Raw genomic sequence first — 10,565 nt, 5'->3', positions numbered from 1 at the left:
AGTGGACAATAGATACAGGTTCCCATTGTGTATCAGTCATGTGTTGTGTTTATGTTCTCCTAGATTGCTACAACTTTGAGCGCCTGGGGCGATGTTGCGATTGGTAATTTGATACCACATGCATATGTAATTAAGAGCATGAGTCTAGATAAATATTTGAGAAGTGGATGTGCATGATCTATAAATAGATGTATTGGATGAAGTTTTATGAATATTAAGAATTGAATGTCTTGTATTGATATGGGTGGTTGTGTAGTGTGATAGTATGTTATCTATATGTCCTATAGGTGTTTATACATGCGTGATATATATTCTTATTTCTTTTGTGTTTGTGTTTATTTTTTGTTGAACTAAACACCAATTTCAGGTGATAATTAGGTAGATGATATTGAACATGAAGGAGATAAAGTTTGAGACTTTGATTTTATTTTTCTAATTTTTTTCTCTAATTAGTGTGACGTTGGGATACATTAGGACTTGAGAACTTAGAGTTTATGTTTTTCCTTGTTCATTTTGAGGATATTGATTTTCATTTTATTGGCTTACCTTATTTTCTCTTAAGAACTTGTAAAGGCCATTTAAGGCCTATATTTATGAACTTATTCTTGCTTTATTTCTTCTTTGATACAATTGGAGTTTTATATAGGAAATTTGGACATGTGAACTCTTTTATCGTATTAAAATATTTTACGGGTAGTAAGGTATTACAAAGATGGTTATTAAAAGAGATATTGCTCTTATATAATGGTATAGATTAGTAGTAAAAAAAAAAGTTCATGCCTACATTAAAAGAATAAAAATAATTATTTTATAAGTAGTTACTAATTATTAAAATTCGTATGTTATAATCAAATGAAAAAATATAGATGTGTAAATATTAAAAAGATAATAAAAATATGTGTATGAAAACTAAAAATAAATACTAATAAAGATAAATAAATTACTTGAAACTAGAATGTGGGGATGAAAAAAGGATATGAAAAATATAGAAGCTGAAATTCAGGGGGAAAAAAAGGTTTAGGTTACTTAACACATTTGTTTTTTTTTTGATGATAATAAAGGGTTTTGGGCAATAGGTTGCATATATATATCACACCACTAATGAGTAATGAATCATTTTAGACACCACATCAGTTAACTTTGTCATTATTATGAGTTTTCGTTGATCTACAACCAATATAATTTCTAGGAAATTATAGGCACGTGTGTACATGCATTTCTATTACTCTATACATCTTTGAAGTGAGATTTAATACATTATAACAATTTTTCTCCTTGTGCATTGATGAATATGTTAATTTTTGGTTGAATACATATTTTCCTTCCTTCAAAGGTATGTTTGAATTTTGTTTTTGTTCTCTAAGATTCTATAAAATAGGAAAACAAAATTGTGTTAATATCTCAAAAAAAAATTGTTTATCAAAGTTTTTGCAGGAAAAAAAACTATCAACACATACAGTTACCATAAGTAACAAAAGTTCCAATGTTAACAAAATTTCAAATAATAAAATCCGCATAGACAAATAAATAAAATTAAAATTTGTAAAAATGGAAAAGTTAAAATTCCTATAAAGATTTAGGGGGGTGTATTGGATTAGGATTTTAAAGGACTTTTTTAGTTAAAAAAAATCCTGCGGATTTTAAAAGACTTTGCAGGATTTTCATGACTTTTAAGATTTTGCAAGATTCTACAATACTTAAAATCAGGATTTTAATGGATTCTGCAAGACTTTTAAATTAGGATTTTAATGGATTCTGTGGGATTTTGTGGAGTTTTGACATTTGATAAGATTTAAAAAAAATTATACATTCAAATTTAAAAAGAGTCAAAGATAAAAATAATAAATAAAAAAATAATGCCTAGATAAATAATAATAATAATTCTCTATAATATTCTATCCTCTTTTTATAGCATCCACTATCAATTGTAACAATTCATCGGAATCATCCTTAATCCAAGCTTCATAGTTTTCTTTCTCTTTTCATTTTTCTTTATTATTTCCTTGTGAATCTCCCATTTGAATTACTAAAACAATATATGTTAAAAAATAGTTATATAAATAATTACGGATAATAGACAAAATCAATAAAATTATATTATTATTTTTAGAAGCACACCATCATACAAGATCGAATATATTTTTGCTATCCAAATGGATCAAATACCTCAGTTATTATAAAAAAAAATGTAAAAACGAAAATATAGAAACATAAGATAATTTTTTATATAAAAAAATTAGTATATTCGATACTGAAAAAATATTTAGATATATAATTTTTTTTATATAAACAGAAGTATTTAGATATAGAGAATATATATATATATATATATATATATATGATAATTTTTAACGATATTTATAAATATAAATTATTCTAACAAATATTTTAACAATATTTTCTTTTTTAAAAAATAAGTTAATGAAGGCATAAATCCTAAACCCTAAAAAATTAGATATTGCAATGTCTTATGTTAATTTTCTTTTTTTAAAATATAAAAAATCTTAATTTCATAATATAAAAATAAAAAAGAAAAATTCATAGTAAAAAAAATAAAATAATTGTTGAGTCATAAAAGGAGGAGAGATAAGAGTAACAAATTCAAGGGAAAGAGAGAATTCGCAATTTTTATGCTAAGAGGGTTCTTCCCCCTACTAAGATCCATTTTTATCTCATTCTACTCACAAAAACCCTAACAAATTCATCTTTTATATATATATATATATATATATATATATATATATATATATATTGTTGAGATTATGATATCAATTTCATCTTTCACCTTTTTCTTTTCTTAACGTGTGTCATAAAAAAAATTACCACTTAAAAGTTAAAATTTCAAATATTTTTTTGTGTTATATAAAGGAACAAATTCAACTACATAGAATAAAATAAAGTAAGTCAATTAAAGAGAATGAACAGAAAAATAAAACAAGTCAATGACACTATCATTTACATATTAGAGTTTCACAAAATAGGAGAATGGTATGAGAATAGTATTATATATGAGCAATGAACAATAGTGTAGTATTATTAGTAGAGAAAAAATGGAGAAGACAGGAGCATAGAAAAAAAAGATGAAAAACTCACTTGAAAATTCTTAAAACACTTGAAAAATCATTTCAAACAATCCTTCAAAATCCGATGGGTTTGGATGAGATTGTTTTATGAATCTGGTATTTATAAATAACACTAGAAAGTCTTTCAAAATCCCTCTCACACAACAATCCTTTAAAATCCTTAAATTTTTGAATACCAATGGATTGTTTTTAAGTTGTAAAAAATCTCAAATGAATACCAGTGGATTTTAATGGACTCTTTAAAAAATCCTAAAAATCCATATTGAATACCACTGGATTGTTTTTAAGTGACATAAAATCCTGATTGAATACCAATGGACTTTTTTACTCAAAAAAAGTCTTTTAAAATCCTACGAAATCCTAAACCAATACACCCCCCTTAGGTTCATTTACCCATTAGTTATTGGAGATGAAAATAAATAGAGTTTGGTGCAACAACTTGTAAGAGTCCACTACACCAGTAATGAGTAACAAGTCAACATAAGTCCTTACTAATTAACTTCATCATTATTATTATAACAAAAATATAGGCACGTGCATGTCTTCATTCTAATCGCACTAATACTTCTTTAGTATTTTAAATTTAATATGAATTAATAATTTATACATTGTTAATTTAAAGTTTTTTATACCGGTAACTAATCATATTTTTTAAATTATTTTATTTTACTTTTATTTGATTAAATAAGTAAATGACATGTCACTATTAAAAGATATGATTGGTTGTCAATGTAAAAAAACTTTACGGTGACAGTGTGTAGGTGATTAACTCATTTAATATTTTGTAACATTTTTTTTCTTATTATGTATTGATAAGTATAATTTTTTTTTTTAAAATATGAATACAAATTTACCTTCAAGTAAATGTTTGCTTTGGTAATTGTTCTCTAAGCATTTTCCGAAATAGGAAAACAAAAAAGTGTTCGCACCTTGAAGCAAAAATTGCTAAACATATAAAAAAATTTGCATAAATAAATTAAAAAAAAAAAAAAAGCATCTACGGTTGCCATTAACAACAAATGATACAATGTTAATAAAATCTTAAATAATAACAACTAACAAAGATAAATGAATAAATTAAAATAAAAATTTGGGAATTTAAAAAAGATATAAAAAATATAAGTTGAAATTAAAAAAAAAAAACATCTAAATTACTTAACACATTAGTTCTTTGAGATGAGATGAAGTGAAATAAAGGATTTGTTGCAGTAACTTGTATGTGTCCATCACATGACTAATGAGTAATTAATGAGTCATTTCAGTTCCACACTAATTAACTTTGCCATTATTATTAAGTTTTATTTTGTTAAAAATAATTAATATTGATGGAGACAATATAAGCACGTTTCTCTTACAATTTAATATATTATAACATTTTTTATCTTTCATTAATGAGTATATATATTTTTTATTATATATTAACCTTCCTTGAAATGTCTTTTTAAAATTTGGTTATTGTTTTATATAAAGATGACATCAGAATGTAGTTGGATTTTAACTCTTTGACACCAACCCATAAAAGACAAGGTGAATTCGAATTCAAGTTTTAAAGAGATTAATTTATATTTTTAAAATCTACCTCAATTGAGTTTTATCGAGTTTAATTTATATTTTTAAAATCTACCTCACAGGAACTTGCAACATATTTTATATATATATATATATATATATATATATATATATATATATATATATATATATATATAAATAGCAAGGTGGGGACTTATATACCCAAACTCAATTTATCAAATTGAGAAAAACTTATGTCTGTACTCGTACATGTACTCCTAATTAAATAGAGCAAATTTTTCCCTTCAAAATCAGGTCAAAATCAAATAGTTATAACTTATAGATACAAATTTAGTTAATCATGTCTTGTTCTATAAGCTTCTATCAAAATAAGAAAACAAAAATGTATTAATACCCCAACCCAAAAATACATGAGCATGTTAAAGATTTAAAAAAAAAAATCTCAAAACTTACACTTACCATCAAGAATACAAGTTATAATGTTAATAAAATTTCAGATGATAAAAGATAATAAAGATAAATAAAATAAATTTTTTGAAATGGAAAAGGATATGATAAATATAAAAATTCAAATACAAAGAAAGATTGAGGTTGTTTTGCCTATTAGTTCTTAGAGATGAAGAGAAATAGAGGGTTATATTGATTAATAACTTACATGAATCTACCACATTATTCACTCTAGCTAACTTCATCATTATAAATAATTTTCATCATGTTACACACATTATTATCGATGGCTAAAATATAGGCACGTGTTTTTACATTTTTATTTCACAAATATATATTTAATGTGCTAAATTTAATATGTTATAACAATATTTCTTATTATGCTATGATGAATTTAATAATTTTTTAATACATATTTATCTTCCTTCGCGTATATGTTTGACTTTGGTTATTGTTGTGTTAGGTTCTGCCAAAATAGAAAAAGAAACAAGTGTTAACGTCTTGTAGCGAAAGTTAATAAGCATAACAAATATTTTTCAAAAGTAAAGAAAAAAAAAACCTCCTAGACCAAACTTTACCGACAACAAATGTTACCGTGTTGAAAAATCTCAAATAATAACAACCAACAAAGATACATAAATAAATTAAAATTAAAATCAAGGAAATGATAATGAATATGAAAAATATAAAAGTTGAAATTCAAAAAAAAAAAAGGTTTAGATTGCTTAACCCATTAGTTCTTTGAGATGAAACGAAATAAAAGGTTTGGTGTAACAACTTGCAAGTTTTTATCACAACACTAATAAGTAACGAGTCATCTCAAGCTCCACACCTATTAACTCTGTGATTATTATTAATTTTTAATGTTATTACAACCATTAATATTGCTAGTGGAAATATAAGCATGTGCATGTCTATATTTCTATTGTGTTGATATTTTTTGTGTTTATGCTTTTATATTTGTGCATGGTATTTAATGATATAGATATTGTCTTGGGTGTCACTCTTCAATGTATCCTGACATTCTTAGAGATATGACACAAGGATTGTACCTTAACTAATACTTAGATAATATTTAGGGTTTTAGTGAATCAAACTTGACTAGATGAGGTTTTGTTCTTGAGGAGCCCGACTTGATTGAGTCGGACAATACAATTTTTATTGTTGGTTAATATAAGCATGTGTATCTTTGCATTTTTATTCCACAAATACATCTTTGATGTGCTAATTTTAATATATTATAACAAATTTTCTAATTTTACAATGATGCATCTTAGAATAGTAAATTTGAGCCCACAAATTTCCTTTTTACTTTCTATTAAGTTGTATTCTTAAAAGTTTGATCACGTCTTGTAAGTAAAACGAAGCTTTTTATTATCTTTACGCAACTTAAATTGTGTGTTTTAGGTTGAAGCCTGAAGAGGTTTTATTGTTTAAAGAATACTTGGTGTTGAAGTTTGGCGAGGCTTTGTTGTTCAAAAAATACTTGAATAGTTTGCTTAGAGAGGTAAATTAAAGAATACTTAGGTTAAGCTAGAAGTGACATGTGAAGGAATACTTGTGTCTTTATAAAAAAAAAATAGGGAAACTTGATCAAGTTGATTAAGTAATAGACATAATCTTAGTGGTTGAGATGAATCAGTATAAAAACACATTGTATTCTTTGCTCGACTGCATGTACATTCTTTTGGACTTACGTAACTAGTTTGTTGTAGAGTCAAAATTTTGATAAACATTATTTAACCCTTTTCCAATGTCTTTATTTTCTCCATAGTTTGATATTAGAGTTCAACCTTTGACGGGATTGAGCATCTAATTGTGTTAAAGGAAAAAGATCCTAAAATAGGAAGCAGTGAAGGACAGTATCTTCCCAAAGGAGCTTCTCTTACAAGGCCTCTTGCCTTCAATGGAGAAGGTTGCTTGTATTAGAAGGAAAGAATAAAGATGTTCATTAAGTCCACTCAATACCACCTCTAGAAGATCATCACATGTAACGGTGTTCTTGTGACTAAAACGGGAAATGAGTACACACAAGAAGATTGCAATATTTTTGCAACTCAACACAAAAGCAAGATACATTTTAGCTTACTCTTTGTCGAGAACAGATACAACAATTTGCAGCTACAAAACTACAAAAGAGATGTGGGAAGCTATCAGGGTAACAAATAAAGGAATTGAAAATGTGAGGCTCAGGAAAGTTAGCATCTTTCAAAAACACTATGAGTTGTTTTCTATGAAGGAGAACAAAACCACTTATGAAATGTTTGGAATATTCCAAACTATTCTCATTGGGCTAAAATCCCTTGGAACTAAGTTCTCCAAAGCTCAAAATAATCTGAAGATCCTCTATAGCCTTCCCAAGTTTTGGGAGCCTAAGACCATGATTATCTTATAGGCACATGACCTTATGACTTTTAACGTTGGATGAACTCTTAGGAGCTCTAAGAGTTCAAAATGTTTATCCAAACAACAAAGATCATATAAAAATCAAATGATATTGTTGCTCTAAGAACTAGAAAAACTAGTAGAAAGAATGACAAAGGGAAAGCTCTAAAACTGGAGTTTGAGAACATCTTAGAAGAAAGTTATGAAGACTTCACAGGAAATAAGATATCTCTCATGTCTAAGAAATTCAAGAACTTGTTGAAAAAAAATGGAAGACTCAAAAGCTTCCATAAGAAGAAGAACAAGTTCAAGGAGCATGTCAAGGAAGAAAGCAAGGAAATCATCTACTATGAGTGCAAGAAACTCAGAAACATGAAAGTGGAGTGCCCTATGCTCAAAAAATGATGGTTTAGCAAAAAAAATGTCAAGAAGAGTTTGATGAGCACCTAAGAAGATCTAGTCAGTAGCAAAAATAGTTTAGATGTTGAGAAGGCCAACATTTGTCTCATGAAAAATACAGAAGAAACAATGATAGAGGTAGATTAATTTTGATCCTAGCTCTCACTCTAGTTTTTCTAATGGGTCGGATGACATTTTTGACAAGGAAGAGATGCCCAATGAAACTCTTTTGAAAAACTCTCATATGATCACTCTTGAGTACAAAAAGAATAAAGAATAATATAAACTTGTTATGAATAAAAATGAGAAAGTCAAGAATGACTATCAAACGCTAGAAATTCAAGATCTCAAAAGCAAAACGACAAACAATGAACCATTTGAGGTTACAACGTTGCAAGCAAAAAACATACAACTCATAAAGGATCTTGTTAAATTTTTGGATGGATCTTCTAAACTAAACATACCTTTGAAACATAAGAAACTGCCATCTAACAAAAGTAGTCTTCATTTTGAGAAAAAAGGAATCAAAAGCTTCCTTTTCAAAACCTAAGACTATCTTTTGTAAATTATATGGTAAAGGTAATCACCACACCAATAATTGCAACCTGAAAAGTAAATAAAAGAAGTCTAAGGATAAGGGTACTAACAAAAATGGATCCAAGAAGATTTTGGGTACCAAAGTCTCAGATAATACATATTGCATGAAAAAGGAAGGATTCACACTAGTAACTAGATAGTGTCTACTCATGAAACATGATGGTAGAAAGGTCTATATTCCTAGAACTCCACGATTTTTAAAACATAGGGCCAAAGAGGAACTTGACCTCAACCATGACTCACCGCTAGAACCAAAGTTATCAAAAAGAAATGTGACCTTAACCGTGACCTGCTAGTAGAACAAATGCTATAAAGTTCTTAATACTAAAGATTAACTTGGAAACTTCGATTCTAAAGTGGATAAGACTATCTTCCAAGGTTATTTTGATACTTCAAAGGCATATAGAGTCTTTAACTTTATAACCTCTGTTGTAGAAGTATAAAATCCATGTGAACTTTAATGACTGATAGGAAACTACCACATTTATAAGAGGGTTTTGTAGATTTACAGATAAAACCTAAGAAAGCTTATAAGAAGAATGGAAAAGAGTAGAATAAATTATCAAAATGAAGGATAGACCATTTAGAAAGATAATACATATAGACATCACAAGGATTGGAAGTTTGTCACATATCATCTTCGAGATCAAATTCTTGGAGATACAATTGAAGGAATCAGAACAAGATCTATTTTCATTGATAATGATTATTATGCCTTAGTCTCAAAAATTGAGCCAAAAATGATAAATGAAACACTCAAAGACAATTGTTCGATTTTGGCCATGCAAGAAGTACTTCACAAATTTGTGAGAAATGATGTTTGGACGCTTGTACCCATACATGAACATCAAAGCATTATGGGAACTAGATGGGTATTCATAAACAAGCTAGATGAACTAGGTAAAATGGTAAGTAATTAAGTTAGATTAGTAGCTCAAGGCTAAAATTAGTAAGAAGGCTAAAGTTCTTTCTGGAACTACAAACCAGACAAGCAAACAAAGGCATTTTCACTCATCAACAAAAAATATACAAGAGAACTTTTATCCAAGTTTAAGATGAATGATTGTAAGCCTATGCCAACACTGATGTATCCATTTGTAGGACTATCAAAGAACAAATCAAGTAAACCAGTAAACCATATGATTTATAGAGGTATGATTGACTCACTTGTATATCTTATAAAAAGTAGACTTGACATCATGTATAATATATGATTATGTGCACATTTTTAATCTGATATCAGAGTGTGGCATCCTAAAACAGTTAAACACATGATGACATCATGCCAAGGAGCCAAGTCCAAAAGGTGTCAAGAGAAGTGAATTAGGCTTTAAGGAAGAAGGTCCAAAATCTTACTAAACTTTGGTTCAGTTTTAGTAGTTTACTTTCTCTTCTTTATATATATTTTACCTTGTAAATATTTTCTTAATGTTGACCTTGTATTTCTGGGTCAAGTAGTTTAAGAATTTATTTCCTTGTAATTTTCTTGTTAGGGGTGTAAGTAGTATTTTAGGAAGGTGTAACTAATAATGGGATATGTTCTTATTGGCCTTGTTTGGCTCATGAGAGAGTGGGGACATCCATTTTAATTCCATTAACTTTCATATTTCATGCAAACTCCAACAAGTCACAAGTATTACACTTAGTTACACTTTTAGCACCTTGCCATGTGACATGCTCTCACTAGTTCTTCTAGATCTAAGATGTTGACATTTAGCCATACCTATTGCACCTTGCCATGTGACATGCTACCATTGACACTTTTAGATATAGGGCAATGACATTTTTGGGAAGGAAATTCAAATTTGAAAATGAAACTAAAGTTAGTAATCTTGAGTATATGTTAACCTAATCTTAGTTACATGTAATCATGGTTAGCTTAACTTGCACCACGAGCTACCAAACTCTATATGGCTTCCTCCATGAGTAAAATAGTCACTTTTGAGTGGAATAAGAAATTGAGTTTCAAAATTATCTCTCAAAATCTCTTCATGGAGCGTTTCTTCCTTATGAACTTTCATCAAAGAATTCCTCATTATGGAAAGTTCTACACATTTTTATTATCTTCCTAGAGGAGTGAGACACCATATTCTCTTCCTTTTCACCATTTTTTATTTACTTTTG

The sequence above is a fragment of the Cajanus cajan genome, chromosome 5 (assembly GCF_000230855.2).
Source record: "Cajanus cajan strain Asha chromosome 5, NIPB_CcT2T_4, whole genome shotgun sequence".
NCBI classification, from domain to species: domain Eukaryota; kingdom Viridiplantae; phylum Streptophyta; class Magnoliopsida; order Fabales; family Fabaceae; genus Cajanus; species Cajanus cajan.
This window is presented reverse-complemented; position numbering follows the sequence as displayed.